Here is a 12,739-nt window from a genome sequence, read left to right as displayed (position 1 = left end):
ATTAAAACTCTTTTAAACTCAATTTTCTCTGAAAAAAAATTAATAAATTTAAAAGGTTTCCAAAAATATCTATTGGTTCTCCTCAATATGGAGATGTGTGAATATTCACAACTGTTACTAGAATGTCTTCTGTTTTTTTGTTAAAAAGAAATCCATTCTCAGTTAATTTAATGTTACTTGAACCAAAATGTATTATATGATTCCAAAGACTTTAGAAAGTGTTGCCTTATCCTGTGAAAATAACTTCAAAGAGGAATCTGCAATTCTGCTCATCTTATAGCCAAGATTTTGACCTGGTAATAACATTGTAATTGGTATCTCTGTATTTCTAAACACTCTTCAAATTTTTCTGCCAAATTAAAAGAGAATCCTTAGCACTTTCCTTTTCTTCCGCATGCACAAGGTGGAATTATTAATTATTCCAAAATAATGGAGTAACTGAAAGCGTATGCCTTTGCTATATTTACTTTTTTTTAATCTGAGAGTCTGAATCTATGTTTCATTTATATTAATAAATCCATGGATGATGATACAAGTAGAAAAATAATAGATAGGGAAAAAATTCTAGGTTTGGAATAAGGGTTGATCCCAGTGAGAACAAATTTCTGCCCCCTGCAGAGTGAAAGGAATCCAATGTATCCAATCTGTCACAGAATGGCTGCCTAGTCCCCCTTAGGTATTATACCATATTGGGGATCCAGGGTGGTCAGACGTTGCTGTCAGTCTGAACACTGAGCTGTGGCAGAGCCAGAACACGCTTGGAATGGATTATTTATGCTGTTGAGCCTATGCTCACATCTATGGGCACAACACTATAAGCCCACTAAGAAAGCACTTGGGGGACATATATTTTCTCACATACAGTGCTCAGTACAAAAGGTCCAGCCACATATCTCTTCTCCAGACTTATTACCAATCTTATAACCTCATTCCTTCAAAGTCCCTGGCCATCTGACCAAATCACTAATTACTGCCTATTAATCAATGTAGATCCATACCTCAGGCCATTTCATTCTTGTCAAAGAAGACTTGTCGAAGAGATATACATAGGGGCGCCTGGGTGGCTCAGTCAGTTAAGCATCTGCCTTCGGCTCAGGTCATGATCTCAGAGTCCTGGGATCGAGCCCCACATGGGGCTCCCTGCTCAGTGGGGCATCTGCTTCTCCCTCTCCCCCTGCCCCGCCCCCCACTCATGCTCTCTTGCTCTCTCTCAAATAAATAAATCTTTTTTAAAAAATAAAAAAAAAAACAGAGATATACATAATTCTTGATGTTCTGTATTCCTGTAAGAGTTCCCAAATCTACCTCTACCAAATGCCAGAATATTGTACAGAGCACTGTAAACAAAGCTGAAATTCTCTTCCTCCTCTATAAACTGATCATATAGGTGTAGAAGTGCAGTAAGAGTGTGAGTCAATTGCTCAGGCAATTTACTGGGCCTTAAGGATCTGCTTGGATCCAGTCCTGTATACACAATTCCACTTGATAATGCTATCCTCCTGGGGCATGTCCAGGCTGAAAATTCTGTTGATCCAATAACACTCAGTTCATGGTGAGAAACGCAGAAAGCATGATTACCTAGCATGTCTTAGTTTGACATTTTCAACCATAAGAAGGACTGAAGAGAGCAAGACTTTGCTCTAAAACGCTAAGTTCTCCACCACAGATCTACTGGAGCTTGTCTAGGCTCCATACAACATCCTGCCACAGACACTTAAAAAATATTGAGTCCAAGGGTGCCTGGGTGGCTCAGATGGTTAAGCGTCTGCCTTCAGCTTGGGTCATGATCCCAGGGTCCTGGGATCAAGCCCCATATCAGGCTCCTGGCTCAGCGGGGAGCCTGCTTCTCCCTCTCCGCCTCTCCCCCTGCTCATGCTCCTCTGTATCTCTGTGTCTCAAGTGAATGAATAAAAGATTTAAAAAAAAACAAAAACATTGAATCCATAAAAGGAAAGCATCAGGGTTGTTCTCACAGCAGTCTAGATCAGCTGGACTTCTCTTACTCTACGTTCCACTCAAAGCTGGCAGATTTTAGGTCACCCTAGGTGAGAGCTGCCCGAAGATGATGTTGCCCACACTGGCTGCTGACACTCGTTAGCCATTCCTCACTTCTCCCTTACAAAAAGAAACCCAATTTCATTCAAGAAACAGGCAATAATCAGCTAAGGGAAGGTGGGAGTCTCCTTCAGCCCCAAGAGTTAAGCTATGAATGGTCTAATCCCATTCTCCTTTGCTAGTGACTGATTTGGGATAGACACATGACTCCTTCTGGTGAGACATATGGGGACGTCTGTTAGAGGGCTTTGGGGAGTGATTTCTTCCCTGATTTAAAAAAAAAGGAAGGGTAGGGGCGCCTGGGTGGCTCAGTTGGTTAAGCCACTGCCTTCGGCTCAGGTCATGATCCTGGAGTCCCAGGATCAAGTCCCGCATCAGGCTCCCTGCTTGGCAGGGAGTCTGCTTCTCCCTCTGACCCTCCTCCCTCTCATGCTCTCTGTCTCTCATTCTCTTTCTCTCAAATAAATAAATAAAATCTTTTTAAAAAATTAAAAAAATAAAAAAAAGGAAGGGTAAAAAAAAGATCTTTTCCTTCCTACCTTTGGATGTTGTCATGTAAGGATCTGAGAGGCTGGAACTGTAGCAGCCATCTTACAACCATGGTGGGAAAAACAAGAGAATAGCAGAGCAGTTAAACTAGAGCCCTGACATCATAGAACAACCAGAATTTACCATTCTCTTTCATTAAACTGTCCAGCACTTTTATTTTTTTTATTTAAAAATCAATTAGCCAACATACAGTAACATCATTAGTTTCAGATGTAGAGTTGAGTATTTCATCAGTTGTGTATAACACCCAGTACTCATCACATCATGTGCCCTCCTTAATGCCCATCACCCAGTTACCCCATCCCCCCACTCTCCTCCCCTCCAGCAATCCTCAGTTTGTTTCCTATAATTAAGAGTCTCTCATGGTTTTTCTCCCTCCCTGATTTCTTCCCAGTCTCCCCTCCCTTCCCCTATGATCCTCTGCATTGTTTCTTATATTCCACATATGAGTGAAACCATATGATAGTACTAGAAGTCCTAGCTTCAGCAATCAGACAACAAAAAGGAAAAAAGGCATTCAAATTGGCAAAGAAGTCAAACTCTCTCTCTTCACAGATGACATGATACTTTATGTGGAAAACCCAAAAGACTCTATCCTGAAAATACTAGAACTCATTCAGGAATTCAGCAAAGTGGCAGGATATAAAATCAATGCACAGAAATCAGTTGCATTTCTATACACTAACAGTGAGACAGAAGAAAGAGAAATCAAAGAATCGACCCATTTACAATTGCACCAAAAACCATAAGATACCTAGGAATAAACCTAACCAAAGAAGTAAAGGACCTGTACTCTAAAAACTGACCAGACTTTTAGAAGCAACCATCTACCCCCTCTGGCTTTGAATGACTCATGCACTTTAATACTCTTCTATGGCAAAAACTGAGTAGTCCCCAAGGCTTTGCCTCCAATACTTACTTCATTCCAGAAAATCAGAGCTGACTTTTTAATTAACTGTTTCATCCATCCCTGCACACCTAGAGATGCTCTACTCCGTAGAATCAGCTGAATTTTTACTGCTTTCAGCCTCAACCAGGTCAGATAATTAATCCCAGATTAACCCACTGATGGTCTGTTTTCTTGCAAAATTCCTAATACTGTTTTTGACTGATTTCATCGCAAGTCACAGAAATCGATTCTGGCTAATTTAAAACGATAAGGAACTTATTTAAAAGCTACTGGGTAGGTCACAATATTATCAAGAGGACTAGAAAACTTTCAGAGATACACAGCTTGAAATTTATATCCAAGCCTACGCAACAGAACTGGTCTGAATAGGCTCCAGATGCTATAGACTGAACCACAATACCACCCTTGGACACAGGACATCACCACTGGCTTGGTTGCCATTGCTGCCCCAGGAAATTAAATCTGCAATGGGGAAGGAATGAGGGGTTTGCTTCTTCTCCTGTTCATGCTCCATCGCTCCCACCACTTGCTAGCTACTGCTCAAGCCCCTCCATTGTCCAGACTCGAAGGGAGGGGAAATTTGGAGGAAAAGACTGTATTCTACATGACCAGTAACTACTGTTACAATCTGATATTGGTACTCTTTGGCTGTAGCACCTTTCAGATACTGGATTCCTTCTTGAGTGTGGAATTTCTGTGGGTTTCACAAAGAACCCTCCACTCCACTGGGGACCTCCTACCTACAATTCCTTTACAGGTTAGATTCTTTACACAACCAACCAACTAAGACTTTGCCTTCAGCCCCTGACTTCCACCAGGGCCACCTACCCTCTCCAGGTGGATTTCTTTGGTGAAGTTTCTTTTAAGATTATCTACAACTGTATCCCTTTGCAGGCTCCACATTTGGTCCATGGGAAAACACACCTGTGTGTCTGGCTCCACTAAACTCTGCTCTACTTCGTTCCGCCACCAAACAGACTGCTCTAGCCAGCCTCTAGCCTGACATTTTCTAATTTCAGACGCCAGACTTTGAGTCGTTCAGGTTCCAGAGAACACATTTCAAGCTTTTTGAGTGGTTTTCTTCTCTTGGCTTCAGATGAGAAGGAAGTGCTTCCATCACTCTCACCAGAATATACAGCACACTGACAATTCTCTCCAAAGAAATCCTCCCTCCCAGTTATTTCTGCCCTTCCTCATGAAGTCTTTGGCGGCCCTTACAGAGCTCAGAAACAAGAGATGAGCTAATGCTGGCAGAAGAAACTGTCCGTGTCTTAGCATGTCCTACATAAAGTAGGACACGCTAGTACCTTGTCTTCCGATGTGGGGGTAATTTTGGTACCCATATTATTTAGCCTTAGAGTTCTTAGTCAAAACTGAGACAATATGAAAAGTGCTATTTTAATTTCCTATTACATGTAATCATGAAATTATACCTTATACTTCTCCAGCCTTTCAGGTTTTCCAGAATCTCCAGAGTTCCAGAGTCTCCAGAGTTCCTGTCTGGAAAAGATAAACTCAGATTATTTACAATAAGGAATAATTTCTAATATATGACTACCTACAAAAAATATAAAGAAAATTTACTTCTTTGGGATCATAGAGCCACTTAAGAAGTCTCTGACCTCCTGATTCTGTGATATGTGTTGGTCTTGAAAAGTAACAAGAAAAATTGCACAACAGGGCACCTGGGTGGCTCAGATGGTTGAGTGTCTGCCTACGGCTCAGATCATGATCTCCAGGTCCTGGGATCAAACCCCCAGGCTCCCAGCTCAGTGGGAAGTCTGCTTCTCCCTCTCTCTCTGCCTTTCTCCCTGCTTGTGCTCTCTCTGTCTCTCTCTCAAATGAATAAATAAGAAAATCTTAAAAAAAGGAAAACCTGCACAACATAATTCAGATCTGTAGCTGCAAACTAGATATCCATTTTCTCTGTACGCTACATGTGTATGTGTTTCCCAAGAGAAAGGGTTTGTCGGTAACTTTGGAACCTTCGATTTATCAGAATTAGTACCAGCCACTTCTGGTTCCCTCATGTCAACTCATCTGAGGCTTCCTTCAATTCAGACAGTTTCCTGTTCCAATTCATGGGGTCTATAGCACAGGCTGTGTCTGCCTCTCAAATGGAGTATGTACACAACAATGTCAACTAGAACTGGGGGGAAAAACAGTTCCCCTTAAAATGCAGAAAATACGGCTTCGTGAACTCTTCTTTCAATTTGTTCAGTACTTATTTTTCTTGCGAGCTCTATGAAATATGCTTCCATTTTTTGAAATCTGTTTGACTATGTACACTTACTTACTTGTTATAAAGTCTAAAATGATGGGTCATTTTCACCTAATGAGTTCTTCAGTTCAAAATAAGATGAACTTTTTTCTTTTTCTTTTTTTTAAAGATTTTATTTATTTATTTGAGACAGAGAGAATGAGAGAGAGGGAGCACATGAGAGGGGGGAGGGTCAGAGGGGAAGCAGGCTCCTTGCTGAGCAGGGAGCCCGACGCGGGACTCGATCCAGGGACTCCAGGATCATGACCCGAGCCGAAGGCAGTCGCTTAACCAACTGAGCCACCCAGGCGCCCAAGATTTATTTATTTCTTTGACAGAGACACAGCGAGAGAGGGAACACAAGCAGGGGGAGTGGGAGAGGGAGAAGCAGGCTTCCCGCCGAGCAGGGAGCCCGATGCAGGGCTCGATCCAGGGACTCCAGGATCATGACCTGAGCCGAAGGCAGTCGCTTAACCAACTGAGCCACCCAGGCGCCCAAGATGAACTTTTTTCTTGAAAATCAGAATTAAGTACAAGTTAGCAGTATAACTCATTGTTTACTCTCTTATGCTAGATGAAAGAGAGCACAAGGTAGACAGATCAAGAATTTAACTAAATGATGCCTACAGGTTGATGCTCCCCATTACTTCTATCTTTTGCTTGCTATCCCCATTTTGTGCTCTGTATTTGGAAAACATCATCTGCATCTCCTACCTGGTCAGGTTATTTCTAATCTAGTCCACACTAGCAAATTCCCTAATGAAACTGAGGGCCTCTGATTTCACCCTGAATCAATTTTTCCTTCTCATACAAAGTAGATTTGACTTCCACATCTACTTGTAACTCCTATCTATATTTTAATATACTTTACTTTTAGAAGTTTTAGGGTTCAGAGCAAAACTGAACAGAGTTCCCACATACCTGCTGCATCCACAATTAGAAACGACCTGTCCCACTATCAACATGTCCCACAATACTGGTACGTTTGCTACAACTGATGAACACTGACACATCATTATCACCCGAAGTCCAGACTCTACGTTAGGGTTCACTTTTGGTGTTATACACTCTATGGGTGTTGACAAATGTATAATGATGTATCTAACATTATAGTATCTTACAGAATAATTTCATTGCCTTAAAAATCTTCTCTATTTCACCTATTTATCCCCACCTCCCCCAACCCCAGCAACCACTGATTTTTTTTTTTAACTTTCTCCATAGCTTTGTCTGTTTCAGAAAGTTATATTGTTGGAATTATATAGTATGTAGCCTTTTCAGATTGGCTTCTTTCATTTAGTAATATGCATTAAAGATTCCTCCAAGTCTTTTCAGAGCTTAATAGCTCATTCTTCTTCAGCACTTGACAATATCATACTATCTAGATGATTCATCCATTTACCTACTAAAGAATATTCAGTTGCTTCTAAGTTTTAGCAATTATGAATAAAGCTGCTATAAAATTTGTGCAAACATAAGGTTTCAACTCATTTGGATAAATATCAAGGAACACGATTGCTGGATAGTATGGTAAGAATATGTTCAGTTTTATAAGAAACTGTCAAACTGTCTTCCAAAGTGGCCATACCATTTTGCATCCCCACCTACAGTGAATGACAGTTCCTATTGCATTTGGTGTTCTGTTTTGGATTTTGGGCAGTTGTGTAGTAGTATCTCATTGTCTTAATTTGCAATTCCCTAATGACATATGATGTTGATTATCTTTTCATACTTGCTCGCCATACATACATCTTCTTTGATAAGGAATTTGTTCAAATCTTTTGTCCATTTTTAAGTTGGGTTATTAGTTTTTTTATTGGTGAGCTTTAAGAGTTCTTTGTATATTTTGGAAGACCATCCTTTATCAAACATGCCTTGCAAATATATTCTCCCAGTCTGTGGCTTTTCCCATTCTCTTGACACTTTTGGAGCATAAGTTTATTTCAATGAACTCCAGCTTATCAATTATTCCTTTTATGGATCATACCTTTGGTATTATATTTAAAAATCATTGCCATACCTAAGGTGATCTAGATTTTCTCCTATGTTATCTTCTAAGAGTTTTATAGTTTTGCATTTACTTTCAGGTCTACGATCTATTTTGAGTTAATTTCTAAGAAGGATGAAGGTCTGTATCTAGATTCATTTTTTTGCAGTGTATATCTAGTTGTTCTGGCACCATTTTTTAAGAGACTGTATTTTCTGTATTGTATATCTCATATTTTCTTTGCTATATTGTCAAAGATCATTCACTATATTCACGTGGGTCTATTTGTGGACTCTATTCTATTGATCTATTTGTCTTTTTGCTGATACCCCACTGTCTCAGTTATTATAGCTTTATAGTAAGTGTTGAAGTTGGATAGTGTCAGTCCTCCAACTTTGCTCTTCTCCTTCTATACTGTGTTGACTTACTCTGGCTCTTTTGCCTCTCCATATAAACTTTAAAGTCAGTCTGTTGATATCTACAAAATAATTTGCTGGAATTTTGACTGGGATTGTGTTGAATCTATAGATCAAGTAGAAAGAATGGACATATTGACAATATCAAGTCTTTCTTTCCATGAATGTGGGATATCTCTTCATTTATTTAGTTCTTATTTGATCACTTTCAACAGAGTTTTGCAGTTTTCCCCATATTGATTGTGTACATATTTTGTTAGGCTTGTACCTAAGTATTTCATTTTTTCTCAAGCAAATATAAATAGTATTGTGTTTTTAATTTCAAATTCCATTTGTTCATCGCTGGTATATAGGAAAGAAATTAACTTTTGCATATTACTTTGTACGCTACAAACTTGCTATAATCACTCATCAGTTCTAGGAGCTTAATGTGGATTCTTTCATATTTTCTACATAGGCAATTATGTCAATTGTGAACAAAGATAGTTTTATTTCTTCCTTGTCAATCACTATACATTTTATTTTATTTTCTTGTCTTACTGCATTAGCTAGGACTTCCAGTGTGACTCTGAAAAAGAGTGATGAGAGAGGACGTCCTTGCCTTGTGCCCGATCTTAGCAAGATAACTTTTAGTTTCTCTTCATTAATTGCATTGTTACTTGTAGTTCTGTTGTAGATGTTCTTTACCAAGCTGAGGAAGTTCTCTTCTATTCCGTTTCCTGAGTTTTTCTTATCATGAGTGGGTGTTGGATTTTATCAGATCCTTTTTTCTGCATCTATTGATATGACCATGATTTTTCTTCTTTAGCCTGTTGATATGACAGATTATGTTAACTGATTTTCCAATGTTGAACCAGCTTTGCATACCTCAAATAAATCCCACTTGGTCATGCCATATCTCTTCTTATAAGCTGTTGGATCCAATCTGATAATATTTTGTTGATAATTTTTGTACTAGGTTTATGAGATACTGGTCTGTAGTTTTCTTTTCTTGTAATGACTTTGTCTAAATTTGGTATTAGGGTAATGCTGGCCTCACAGAATTAATTAGTAAATATCTATCTTCCTTTGCTTCTATCTTCTGAAAAAGATTGTAGATAATTGCATAATTTTTCCCTTAAACAGTTGGTAGAATTCACCACTGAACCCATCTGAGCTTGGTGCTCTCTGTTTTGAAATGTTATTAATTACCAATTCAATTTCTTTAATAGATATAAGCCTATTCAAATAACCTATTTTTACTTGTGTGAGTTTTAAACAGATTGTGTCTTTCAAAGAAGTGTCCATTTGATCTAGGTTATCGATTTTGTGTGCATACAGTTGTTCACATTATTACTTTATTATCCTCTGGATGTCCATGATATCTGTAGTGATGTCCCTTTTTCATTTCTGATGTAATTTGTGCTCCTCTCTTTTTTCATAATTAGCCTGGCTACAGGCTTATCAATTTCATTAATCTATTCAAAGACCCTGCTCTTGGTTTTGCTGAGTTTCTCAACTGATTTCAGTTTCCAATTTCATTGATTTCTACTCTAAATTTTATTATTTCTTTTCTTCTGCTTACTTTGGACTTAATATGTTCTTCTTTTACTACTTTCCTAATAGAGAAAGTTAGGAAATTAATATTTATCTTTCTTCTTTTCCAATATATACATTCAAAGCTATAAATTTTCCTATAAGCATCGCTTTCACTACATGCCACAAATTTTGTTGTCTTTTCATTTCCATCAGGTTCAACTAAGAAGCCAAAACAAAACTTACTTCACTGCCTTCCCACTGAGCAGCTTGCCCAAGACCCTATTCCAATTCTGATAGCCCATTTACAAGCCAAGCCTGGAACACCCCCTGAAGTCACAAAAGTGTGAGGACCCCCCTCCCCCCACCCATGACTAGATCTCTCTGGAGTTAACGCTCAGACTTATCCACACTAAGCCTCCAGCAATTCATCAATTACACTTCACATTTTCCAATACCAATACTGGCTTCCCCAGAAGTGGGTTGTTGCTCCAATAAGTTGTGATTCTCTATTATCTGTCTAACTCTCCAATTCTAGGGTCATTGGTTTACCCCATGATCTCAATTCTCTGACAGATCTAAGAAGAGTTTTTGATTTCTCAGTTTGTTCAGCTTTTTATTTGTTGTTAGGATGGACTGACAACTTTCAATCAATCTCCTTACATGAGACTGAAAACTAGCAAACTAGGAAGGTATCACTAAAATGCAAATGCTTCTTCCCAGAAGATAAACAATATATCTACAATAGGGAAAAGAACATTAACTCTTTGCTAAAAGCTTTCTTTCACTAGAAAATTGCTTACTGCATTCCAAGCAAAAGTTCTATTATATACAAAGGCCTGGAATCAAGAAAGAGAACCGTTCTTTAAGAAAATGCAAATGTTCCATGAGATTGGAATGAGACTTGTGTGGTAGAATAGCAGAAAATAAGGATGTAGAGATAAGGAGGAATCATGTTATGCAGAACCTGACTGGCCCATCTAGAGTTTGGATTTTATATCTTTCTCAGCCTTTGAAGACTTTTAAATAGTAGAATGACATTTATTTCCTTCTAATCCACTTATTCAAAAACTATTAAAGGCGAAAGAAAATAGCATGAATGATTTATGTTTCAGAAAGTTCACTAAGGGGGCATTAGTTAGAAGTGCATTAGATTCAGGGACCTGACAACAAAGACATCAGATGGGAGGCTTTTTCAGAAACCCTGTAAGACATGATGACAGCCCAAACAAGGCAGCAGCAGTGGCGGGGAGAGGGGTAGAGAAGAGGCAAAAGATATGAGAGGTATTTAGGGTTTGGTGACATTGAATGCAGGCGCTGAGGGTTAGGGAGAAGTTGCGACTTCCAGGTTTCTGACTTGGGGAAAGAAGGTGGGGGTGCCTGGCTGGCATACTCAGTTAAATGTGTGCCTTTGGCTCAGGTCATGATCCCAGAGTCCTGGGATCCAGTCAGGCATTGGCCAGTGTGCTTCTCCCTCTGCCCCTCCCCCTAGTTGTGCTCTTTCTTTCTCTCTCCTTCTCTCTTCCAAAAATAAAGTCAAGAAAGAGAGAAAAATAGATAGATAGATAGATAGATAGATAGATAGATGGTGGTGCCCCACACAGACGAAGATTAAGGAGAAAAGATTACAAGGTGAGTTTTGAACAAGTTGACTTTGAGATAACTGAGAGATATCCTAATGGAGACACATAGATGTCTTATAGTCAGTTGTATGCCCAAGCCTAGAGTTCACCACAGCCACCCTTAGTCATAATCTAGAAGCTGTCCCTATATAAAAAGAAGTTAAAAGCCTTAGTGTAAATGAGAGAGTGGAGGGCGCCTGGGTGGCTCAGTCGGTTAAGCGTCTGCCTTCCAATCGGGTCATGACCCCACGTTCCTGCGATTGAGTCCCATTTCAGGCTCCCTACTCAGCAGGGAGTCTGCTTCTCCCTGACCCTTCCCCCCTGCTCGTAATCTCTCTCTCTCTCACTCTTTCTCTCTTAAATAAATAAAAATCTTTAAATAGGGGCGCCTGGGTGGCTCAGTTGGTTAAGCGACTGCCTTCGGCTCAGGTCATGATCCTGGAGTCCCGGGATCGAGTCCCGCATCGGGCTCCCTGCTCGGCGGGGAGCCTGCTTCTCCCTCTGACCCTCCCCCCTCTCGTGTGCTCTCTCTCTCCTCTCATCCTCTCTCTAAAATAAATAAATAAAATCTTTAAAAAAATCTTTAAATATATATATAATAAAAAATAAATGAGAGAGTGGAATGAAGGGAAGGCCGTTGGACAGAATTTTTTTAGAACATCAGCACGTAAGATACATACTGAGCAAAAAGAGCCATGAAAAAGACCGTAAAGCAGAGGAAGAGAGTGGTCTGGTAGAGCTTTTTAAATAAAACTCAGCGTTCACAACAATCAGCGTTTAAGAGTAAACTGGCAAATACTCCATCATCCCTCTTTCTCCACAACGGCCACTCCTAAACCACGGCACATCAAACACGTCCACGTCCCGGAGGCTTGGCACTCACTCGTGCCCCTCCTCGCAAAGTTCTCTCCCCGTGTCCTACCGAACGCCAAAACTCCTACTCACCCTTCAAGAACAGCGGGAATAGAGCCGGGGAAGTTTCCCGAATGGGTACCTCCTTGTGTCCCCTTTACCACTCCTCACAGCTCAGTTTCCCCCTCGTTGCAGCGTCATTTGAAGGGCTAGATCTTACTCATGTTGTGATCTCAAGACGCAGCGCACACGAAGTCTGTAGAAAGAGTACAAAATGGTGCAGTCCTGTTTCTCACGTGCTTCCAGTTAAATTCCTGGTTCCTCACTTTCCATAGCTCTCCTTCATAAGCCATATTATCTACGCTGCCTGGGCTAAAGTTACAAGGGGAAAACCCCTTCCGGACACAGACGTTTCACATCTAGCTTGACGGCCTAGCCGAAACCCCTCCGACTTCAGAGCCGAAAACACCCGGGCGCGCCGTAGAGCACCGGCCGCGCCAAGCTCAGGCCCCGCCCTTCGCGCCCAAAGCCCGCCTAGCAAACCCCGCGCTCACGCTCCGCCCCCGGCGCAGG

At 40.4% G+C, this 12,739-nt stretch overlaps 1 long non-coding RNA gene across 1 annotated transcript in view; it reads right to left on the bottom strand.

Annotated features, from left to right (window-relative positions):
- LOC135363612 (uncharacterized) overlaps window positions 1-12,693 on the bottom strand; it is a 94,163-nt gene extending 81,470 nt beyond the window's left edge. The window contains exons 1-2 of the long non-coding RNA XR_010409470.1: window positions 12,260-12,693; window positions 4,948-5,014 (exon numbers count right to left, since the gene is read on the bottom strand). This is a non-coding gene — a long non-coding RNA (uncharacterized LOC135363612). The remainder of the gene's footprint in view (window positions 1-4,947; window positions 5,015-12,259) is intronic.
- Between the last annotated feature and the right edge of the window lie 46 nt (window positions 12,694-12,739).

Source organism: Mirounga angustirostris, unplaced genomic scaffold (genome assembly GCF_029215605.1).
Source record: "Mirounga angustirostris isolate CCGP_5_RB_7025 unplaced genomic scaffold, mMirAng1.0.hap1 SCAF_2, whole genome shotgun sequence".
NCBI classification, from domain to species: domain Eukaryota; kingdom Metazoa; phylum Chordata; class Mammalia; order Carnivora; family Phocidae; genus Mirounga; species Mirounga angustirostris.
The sequence above is the reverse complement of the archived record's forward strand: the minus strand, read 5'-3'. Positions and strand labels throughout refer to the sequence as shown.